Below are 9,918 nucleotides of genomic sequence, written 5' to 3'. Positions count from 1 at the left end.
GTTTTTTTTTTTTTTTTTTATGATTTTGTCTTTTGTTCCACATTTTTCTCTCCCTCTGTCCAGGATTTCCTGCACTGATCCCTTTCCAAGTGGATGATAGTGGTAGATGGGTACCACTTTGTTCTTCGAGTCTCAGGGTCATGTAGGCTGAGTTTTGTATGTATCGTCTATCATTCCCTTGAAAAAATTGTTTCCATGTGTCTTTTGTTTCCTTCATTCTTTTCTCTTGGACAAGGAGAGACCAATTGTTGCATCTAAATGGTCACTTGCAAGCTTGTAAGACCTAAGTCACTACTCACCGAAGTAGGATGTAGAACAGTGTTTTGTGTTGTATGTTATGCCTTTGGCTTTCTCTTACTCCAATTCTATTTCCAACATCATTCTTGGACTTATATACAGATATGATATTTTGGAAACCTTGACCTCTATGAATGCAATTCCTTGACCTCCATAACTCCAAAAATGTTTCCCTCTACCACATGCCAGCCAAGGACTCCCATAAGATCATGGCACCACAGCCTCCATGGTATTTGACAATAATAGTCCATTCTTTGAGGTAAAATATTATTTGTCTTCTTATGGACATTCAATCCATTAATAATGATCCTTATTTATCAAACTAAATTTTTATTTTATGAAAGTTAAATTGCCTATAATTTTAAAGAAATTAATTTTTCCAAAGCTTATTTCAAAAAGCAACAATCTCCTACCCACATTTACATCATTGCTTAGAGGCAATGACTAGCAATTATTTTAATTGTTATCTTTGTTTATTTGTTTATCTTACACTATAGTCTTAATTAAAGAACCTGGGTGTAGGAATGGTAAAGCACTAGGCTGCAAACCAAAAAGTTGTTAGTTAAAAACAACTGTTGTTGTTGTTATGTGCCATCGAGTCAGACCCAACTCATAGTGACTCCTCCTTGGGTTTCCTAGATTGTCCCATCTTCCTTCCGAGGAGTGGCTGGTGGGTTTGAACCACCAGCCTCTGGTTAGCAGTCAAGTGCCTTAGGCACTATGCTACCAGAGCTTTCTAAAAGCAACTAGCTGTTCTAAAGGAGAACGATCTTTACTTCCATAAAGATTAAAGTCTGGAAACCTCTCTGAGGAAAATCTACTGTCTTAACGACTCTTTCAGAATCAACTGGAAGCAATCTGGTTGGTTGTTTGGTTTTATAGCATTAATTAGCATGCTTCTTTTATAATATATTCACTTACTTTTAAGTATTATCTATTGATTTTCTTTAGGGAAAATGAGGATTTAGCTATCTGTCACAAATTGGTCTATCATCTGTAAACTTCTCTCAATTTCAAATTATAACTAATAATAATTATGACTAGCTTAATATTTAATGTTAACATTATTGTGATTATGTAGATGCTAGGCCATGTTATGACAATATTTCATTTCCTTAACAATTTCTTAGAATTTTTCATGGCATTAGAATTTTCTTGATTTTGCTTTTTTGATTGGTTAGTTCATTTTACTATACATTTATCATTAATTTATCTTTAAACTGTTTCTCCAAAATGCAACTGTTTTCCCCTTATACTCAAACATACTGATATTTTGGGCAATTCATGTTCCAGGAGTTATCTTTCCTGGAAACAAGCAAAAACCAGAAAAACAAAGTGTAGGCCCCAAACCCAGACATGATACAAAAACATACCAAAATCACTAGACAGTGTCTTAACTTTTATTTTTCATTTAATGATCTCTAACTTTCTGTGATGGATTTTTATCAAATTTTTAAATTTTGCTAACCTCCTTCAAAAATCTCTTTGCAGTTTGCTTGTCCAACCCAGAACCCAATCTGTTACCACATATTGCGCTCTTTAGTCATTTATTCATTTATTTATTTTTCATGTCTTTGGTTTTGTCTATTTATTTATTTTTAATGTAATATAACTTATATTACTTTCCATGGTGCTAGTTTACTGAAAGTTCACACCTATATGATTAGATGGGAGTAGTTCTAAAATCAATAACTATTATTTATTTGGAAATATTTCAAATGATATTTAAGTTACAGACCATTTGTTAAATTCTTTATTTTATTTCCTCTACTCTATTTTTATGTTTTATTATTATTATTATTTGTAACTACTCACATAGATGTTGGACAGATCCTCTAGTTTTTCTTTTCCCATCTTTTGTCAATTTACTCCTCTTAATTGAAGAATTCTGATATGTTTCTCAACCTTTTTTTTATTGATTCTTTTTTTAATTTCTATCTTTCAAGTGCTATTATTGATCTCTCATTTCTAAATGTTGCCTTTTCTTGTCTACTTGTTCTTTCTTCAATGGAAAAGTGATTGTTTCTGATTTCTCTAAGGATGTCAGTTTTGTATCTACATTTTTGCTTTTGTCCTATATTTCATGATAAATAATATTCCCTAAAACATCTTGTGAATCTTGCCCCTTTGTTCTTTGACAGAAATATTCATAATGTTCATTCATCTTATTTCTTTATATTGGCTCAATTTCTCAATGTATATTTATTTTACTTCTTTCTCTTCTTCATGTAGTTTGTGTTGTTTTGTATTTTTGTGTAGTTGCCTCCATAACTTAACAGACTCAACTTCCTTTACACTTTCAACAGCCAAGCAAACATCACCATTTCTCCAAAGATAATTACTGAATTTGTAAAACATAAAATTAATAATTCAAAATGACCACACTATGCCAATTGACAGTTTACCACTCCTGGTTCACTGTTTTGGTTCAGTCTCTTTCTCTCATTAGAGTTTAATCTATTTCTTTATCCTTTCCCTTATAGATCTGGGGTCCAGGATTGTCATTCATCTCCATTTCATTTCATTTCTCAAGTCTTTGTCATAGAAGGTTTAGATAGTGTACCTGCCTATTCGGTCATCTTGGACTCTCCTCTCCAAATGGGTATACTTTAAAATCTTCAGAGATTAAAATATTTCCTCTCTCCAAACTAAAAAAAAAAAAACAAAAAACTAGAATTAGCAATTAATAATTAAATATATTTTCAAAATTAAAATAGCTCATTTGGCAAGCAGACTCTAAGATAACACCAATGATCCTGTCTTCTGGTGTATATGCCTGTGTATAATTACCTCCTCCCCACCTTAAGTGTGGACCAAATCTGTGACTTGGCAAATATGGTAAAGATGATGGATATCACTTTAATGATTATGTTATATTGCATAATATTGTCCCAATTTTACTAGAGATTCTGACTTTGAACAAATAAGTAGCTATGTTGTAATCCCACATCACAAGGAATTAAAAGTGGTCTTAAGGAATTGAGAGTAGCCTGTAGTTAGCAGCCAGGAAAAGCTGGAAATCTCAGTCTTACAACAATAAAGAATGAATCCTTCCAAAAACCTATCTTTGTTTAGAAGCAAATCCTTCTCCAGCCAGGCCTTCAGGTGAAAATCCAGCCCTGCCTGCCACATTGAGTGCAGAATTGCAAAAGACTCAGTTAAGCTGTACCTGAACTCCTAACCCACAGAAACATTGAGAAAATAAATGTATATTATTTCAACCACTAAATTTGTGACAATTTGGTACTCAGCAATAGAAAACTAATACAATTCAGAGAGGTAAATAATAGAAAATGAAAAAGTTCTTTTACCTCATTCTGAATACCAAAATTGTATGACTTATATAACTGTTTTATCCGTGTTTTTCTTTAATCAGAATTCTTTTTAAATAAGAATTTATTTGTGGAAAGCCAGCATCACAAACCCAATATTTGATGTCAGAATTATGGAGATATTCTATATATCTAATAAATTTTACTCTTTTTAAACTTACAGTTTTTATGAATTTTAGTAAATATAATTGTGTAACAACACCCAGAATCAAGATATAGAATATTTATATCACCTCAAAAAGTTCTCCGTGCCCCTTTGTGCCTTCTTTACCAGTGCATGGCAACCAATGATCTGGTTTGTTCCCATATAATTTTTCCTTATTCTAAATGTTATAAATAGAATCATGAAATATGTTGCCTTTAGATTCAGGCTTCTTTCACTTACTGTAATGCTTTTGAGAGTCACCTATTTTATTGCATGGATCAGTAGTTTGTTTGTTTCTTGTTATTTCTAAATAGTATTTTAGTGTTTGGAAATACTGCCGTTTGTTTATCCATTCACCAACTGACTGACATTTGGGATTTTTCTGGCTTTTGACTATTATAAAGCTGTTACAAATATTTGCATTGGGTATATTTTCACGCATTTGTTTACTGTTTATAGATTCTTCTGGTGGGTGAAGTGTCTGCTCAGCTTAACCATTTTTTATATAACTGTGTTTTTTTTTATTGTTGAGTTATGAGAGTTCTTTATATATTCTGGGTATCGGCCCATTATGGGTTTAATTTTCTGTTGCTGCTACAACAAATTATCACAACCTTAATGGTTTAAAGCAGCACAAATTTATTGCTCTGTATTCAGTCGGTCAAAAAATTGACAAAAGAATCATGTCACAGAAATTTGCAGTGTTACATTCTTTTTTGGAGATTTTAGGAGATAATGTCCTTGTTTTTTCCACTTCTATAGACTGCCTGTATTCCTTGGCCGTGGCCCTTTCCTACATCTTCAAAGGCAGTAACGTTTGACTGAGTAATTCTTATACTTCATTTCTTCTGACTTTCACTTTCAATTTTAAGTTTTATTGTCTTACATTGAGTTCATCCAGCTAATCCAGGATAATGTCCTTAGTTTGAGGTCAGGTGAGATTAGAAATCTTAATTCCATCCACAACCTGATTTAATTCCTAATTGCTATATAATTAACATATCACAGTCTCTGAGGATTGAGACATGGACATATTTTGGAGACATTATTCTTCCTGTCACAGTCTGTCCTTCCGCCCCCAAAGATATGTATCTATCCCACCCGCAAAATATGTTCACACTATCCTAAGGTTCTGCTAAAGCTTCTATCATATTAATTATTTTTACTTTGTAATCACTCTCTGATATCCCAACTTCTCAGTAATCTCTAAATCTTGTTCTGCTGATTGTTTTGTCTTTTGGCAACGGTCTATTTTACTGGCATTCTTGTGTGTTTAGGTCTGTGTTTGCATGTTAATGTTTCTCATTGAATTTGAGATTTCTTGTGTAGATCAGGAGAGACTGTGATAAATAGTAGATATAGAAATGCCTTTTCTTGGGTAATTATGTTGTTATTAGGGGCCTTCGAGTCATTTCTGACTCATAGTGACCCCATGCACAGCAGAAGAAAACACTGCCCAGTTCTGCGCCACCTCCATTATCCCTGCTATACTTGAGCCCATCATCACAGCCACTGTGTCAATTCATCTCGTTGAAGGCCTCCCCCTCTTTCGTCCACCCTCCACTCTACCAGTATGACATCCTTCTCCAGGGAATGGTCCCTTCTGACAACATAACCAAAGTACAAATTCTGATACAGAATTTGATTTCTACCACCTTATTCAACCAGAATAGGGTGTTTTCTTTTCTTCTTCTTTTTTTTTCCCCCCATCCTTTCTCCAGAAACACTGAGTCATAATTACCCCCTGTAATTACCCATGATTACTTTGGTCATGGGTAATTATAGAGGGGTTCAAATAAATTTAATCAGAAATTGAGCTAGCATCGAGCTTTGTTGCTTCTATGGTTATCTGTGTTACACCATAGATTTCAAATTCCTTTAATGATCTCTTGTGGTTATGATGGAAGATAAGATGCTAAAGGATTTTTCTTAATGTTTTGATTCTACCCTCAACTTTCAGTAACAAAGAGTTCTCTCTCCATGGTCTTTCTTACTTCCAGAAGTGCTTACTATGTTTGAAGTGGTAAGACAGAGGGAGTTCCTCTTTTTTTCCTATTTTCTTTTCTTTGCTTCAAATTTAGGGAGGCCATGAGTGTCTAATATCAGAATTGAGGCTTTCTTGGGATTTCTCCTCTTCCTCACAGCAGGTAGTCAAATTATGCCTTGTATCTGTGATGAGGTTTGTGTGTTACTTTTGTGTTTCTCCCCTAGTTGTAGAACTTGAATCTTATTGATACAGAATTTGATTTCTACCACCTTATTCAACCAGAATAGGGTGTTTCCTTTTCTTTTATTTTTTTCCCCCTATCCTTTCTCCAGAAACACTGAGTCATAATTTACCTGTATCCCGGAGGCAGAATTTACTGTACCTCCACTAGAGACTTACAATTTTGAGAGAAGTGACCCATTAGGAAGAGGCTTTGTGTCTTTCCCCAGTAGACTGTATCCTCATCCATATCTACACCATCAAGTTAGGCTCGATGCAGTGTTTTGTCCCTTATCTTTTTGTGAGTAGTCAGTGGAAACCTATGAAAAACACCTGAGAATAAACTCACTCCCATTTAATGTGTGTCTACTGGAATTACTACACTAATATGCTAACCCACATTATTAAAATGATATGCTATAAATATTTAGTGAGTACAAATATTTTGTTTTGTTTTACATCACCAAGTCAATTCATCTTCTAGTGATCCTATAGAACAGAGTAGAATTGCCTTTACAGTTTCTTAGGCTGTAATCTTCATGGAAACAAATTGCCAGGTCTTTTTATCCCAGAGTGTCTAGTAGGTTCAAACTGCCAACCATAATTGACCTCTTAACTATTGTGCCACAAAACATTTCCTGAATTCTAAATATATGTTTATGCTTCTGTCAGGCATTAAAGAAGAAAAGCTGGAAAACAATTATAGAAATTTCACATACTACCTCTAGAAATGACTTAAAGACCATCTGTGGTAGTTAAAGTTGTGTGTTAACTTGGCTGGGCCTGGTTGCATGGCTGGCCAGCTGGTGGTAGTTATTCCCCATGATGAGAGTGACAACTCCATGGTGGGATCTACCACAAGCAGCTTAGTAGCTGCTTTAGGGTATGGTCTGCTTCCTGTACATAAGTAGCAGCTTTGGGGATGGCCTATAGCATATGGCACACTTGAATCTTGAATGTAGCCAAGTCATTGTTCAGCAACCTGCCATGCTCTGCCGAACTTGGGACTTTTGCTGGACTTGAATCGATGGCCTGCCATGTGGTTTGATAATATTGGGACTGTGCCTTTTCACTTGGTCACTTTGAGTTTGTCAGCTTCAGCAGCCAGCAGTTGCCTGAGTGAAGACATGCCTCTAGCTTCAGTGGGCAGTCATAAGTGGAAGAGCTGAAGCCCAAGGTTGAAGGGACTTCATCTAGCCCCTAGAGCCTGGCACTTTGAACTTGGACTTTTAGCTTCCAAAACTGTGAAAGAATACACTCCTGTTTGTTAAAGCCATTTCATTTGTAGTATATTCCCATCAGAGTGGCAGTAGGTAACCAGAACACCATCTATTTTAGTTCCTGCTGAATTATTTTCCATATACACTGTTATGGATTGAGTAATGTCCTCAAAAATGATATATTGAAGTTCTAACCTTATTACTTATGAAAGAGACTTTGTTTGGAAATGAAGTATTTCAAGATGTTATCAGTTAATATGAGGTCATACCAGAGTAGAGTGGATCCTAATCCAATCTGAGTGGCTCTGAGTGGTGGCCTTATAAAAAAAAGAAAATCAACATGGGAAGACACAGGGGGTGGAAGTCATAGAACAATGTATTTATTAGCCATGAAACACCAAGAACAACCTGAGGCTATTAGAAACAGGGAGAGGCAAAAAAAAAAAAAAAAGACCTTTTTTTTACAGTGGACAAAGAAAACATGGCCCTGATGTGACACCTGAATTTGAACTAAATTTCAGGACAGTGAGACAATAATTTTTGTTTTAGAAATCAAAAGCTTATGGTATTCTGTTATGGTAACCCAGGACACTAATATAAATATCAATGTTTGTTAAGCTAGAGGTAGTTAACATATTTGCATGTTTAAATTTATGTACATATATATTTAAGAATTCAATTTAAACAACGTTAGATTGATCTCTTTGACTTATGATTTCAGTATTTCTTGTGCCCTGAAAAATGCTACAATGTAGACACTGTAGGAAATATTTCTCAAAGCTATTTGAGTGAGCAAGAGTTACTTTTCAGAGAACTTCCAGAGAGGTTCTACTGAAAGTTGAACATTCTTGGGCAGAAAATAACCTAGCTTAACTTTCTCATATAAAAATGTGCATAATGAAGCCAACAAGGTGGGGCTCTTTGAGGAATTCTTAACTTATATAAAATTATTATATAAATATTAAATATATGTGTATTTAAATTTTATAGCATTTCCTAACATGTAAAAGAATATCCTATAGAATTCACCACTAAATATGTAGACAACATCATAAAATATAGTATTACAAATTCTATCATACAAAACAAAAGATTTTCAACAAAATTATGTGACTCAAACAAGGTCCAAGTTTGAAAAAAGAGCAAAAGTATCAGGACCTGATATTATACTTTTCTTTTTTTTTTTTTTCTATCACTAATCACAGCAGTTTGTCCCATATTATCAGACTATAAAAATGTAAAACAAATAGTGATTTCCATAAACTGAGATGATCTGAGAAGATTTCAATGATATGATATAAGCCAAAATGGATGGGTTACATTTGGACAGTAGTTCATTTTATGTAGATGATATAGTATAAAAGAAAGCATGGAGACTAAAATAGAATTGTAAATGTGGAGAACCATGAAGTGGTCAACCTAGTCAAAATGCAGAATGTGTGTGTAGACGCAATGAGAAATATCATTGGAAAGACCAAAAGGTTCTATTGTGAGAGAGGGCTTAAAATAGTGTTGTTTTACTTGATGTTTTATTCATATTATTCTGTTTGAATATGCCAACAACTTCCTGCTGGCCTTTGACTGATTCACCCTTTTACTACTCATGTGAATCTGGGCTGGCTACTTAATTTCAATAAGCTTCTGTTTTCTCTTGGCTAAAATAAGAACGATTATCTCTTCTTCATATGGCTTTCATGTATATAAAATGAAACTGTGCATTAAAGGACTTAGTATAATAGTTATATATAAGTTCAACCATACGAAATTGCAATTTGGTAAGTCAAAGAGTTGTACATTCAGTTAACACAACATTGTTTGTTACAAGTACAGAAGCTGCAGGGAGGGTAATGTGTTTCATTTTAACATTAATATGCTGAAAATTTTAAAATAGAATGTTTAAAATAATGAGCACTGTGCTCTGACTGCCCACAGGAAGGTTGGTGATTCAAAGCTATCAGCCACTCTGAGGAAGGAAGATGGGGCAATCTACTTCCTCAATGATTTATAGTCTTCGAAACTCAATGGAGGTCTCTATGAGTTGGAATAAACTCCATGGCAGTGGGTTTTCGGTTTTGGTGGTTAGATTAAGTAGCCCTGGTGGTGCAGTGGTTAAAGTAGCTGGTTTCTAACAAAAGGTTGGTGGTTCAAACACACCAGCTGCTCTGAAGAAGACAGATGTGAAAATCTGCTTCCATAACAGCCTCGGAAAACCTATAGGGTTGCTATGAGTTGGAAATGGCTCAACTATAATGGATTAGTTTTCTTTCTTTTTTTTTTTTTTTTTCCAAGGGTTGGGGTGGGTCTTTAGTTAGACTAAGAATTATATTATAAATTTAACTCCTTAGGAGTATTTAATAAATTTTATCCTTAACACTCCCTGTGGGCAGAACTTGGTCTGTGGTCAAAGCCCCATATTTCCTTAAAAATGCACTTGTGCAGGATTCATTAATACAGAGATGAGTAATACAAGCTTTCATGCTAAATTTTCTCCATTTGAAAGAAATGTACTTCAACGCCCCCACCCCTTGGTATAAATTGTGAAAACACCTCAAGCTATACAATACCAAATTTGTCAAGACTGCAGTTTTCATTGTGGAAGGAAAATTATGCTGTATTTGAAGAAAATTGGTTGATTATTTTTCAGAAGTCATTGAAATTATTTTATATTGAATATAATTTATATTGAATTATATAAATATAAAGATTTGATGCATTGAA

The sequence above is a fragment of the Orycteropus afer genome, unplaced genomic scaffold (assembly GCF_000298275.1).
Source record: "Orycteropus afer afer isolate SDZICR_OR568_19922 unplaced genomic scaffold, OryAfe1.0 scaffold00047, whole genome shotgun sequence".
Lineage (NCBI taxonomy): Eukaryota > Metazoa > Chordata > Mammalia > Tubulidentata > Orycteropodidae > Orycteropus > Orycteropus afer.
This window is presented reverse-complemented; position numbering follows the sequence as displayed.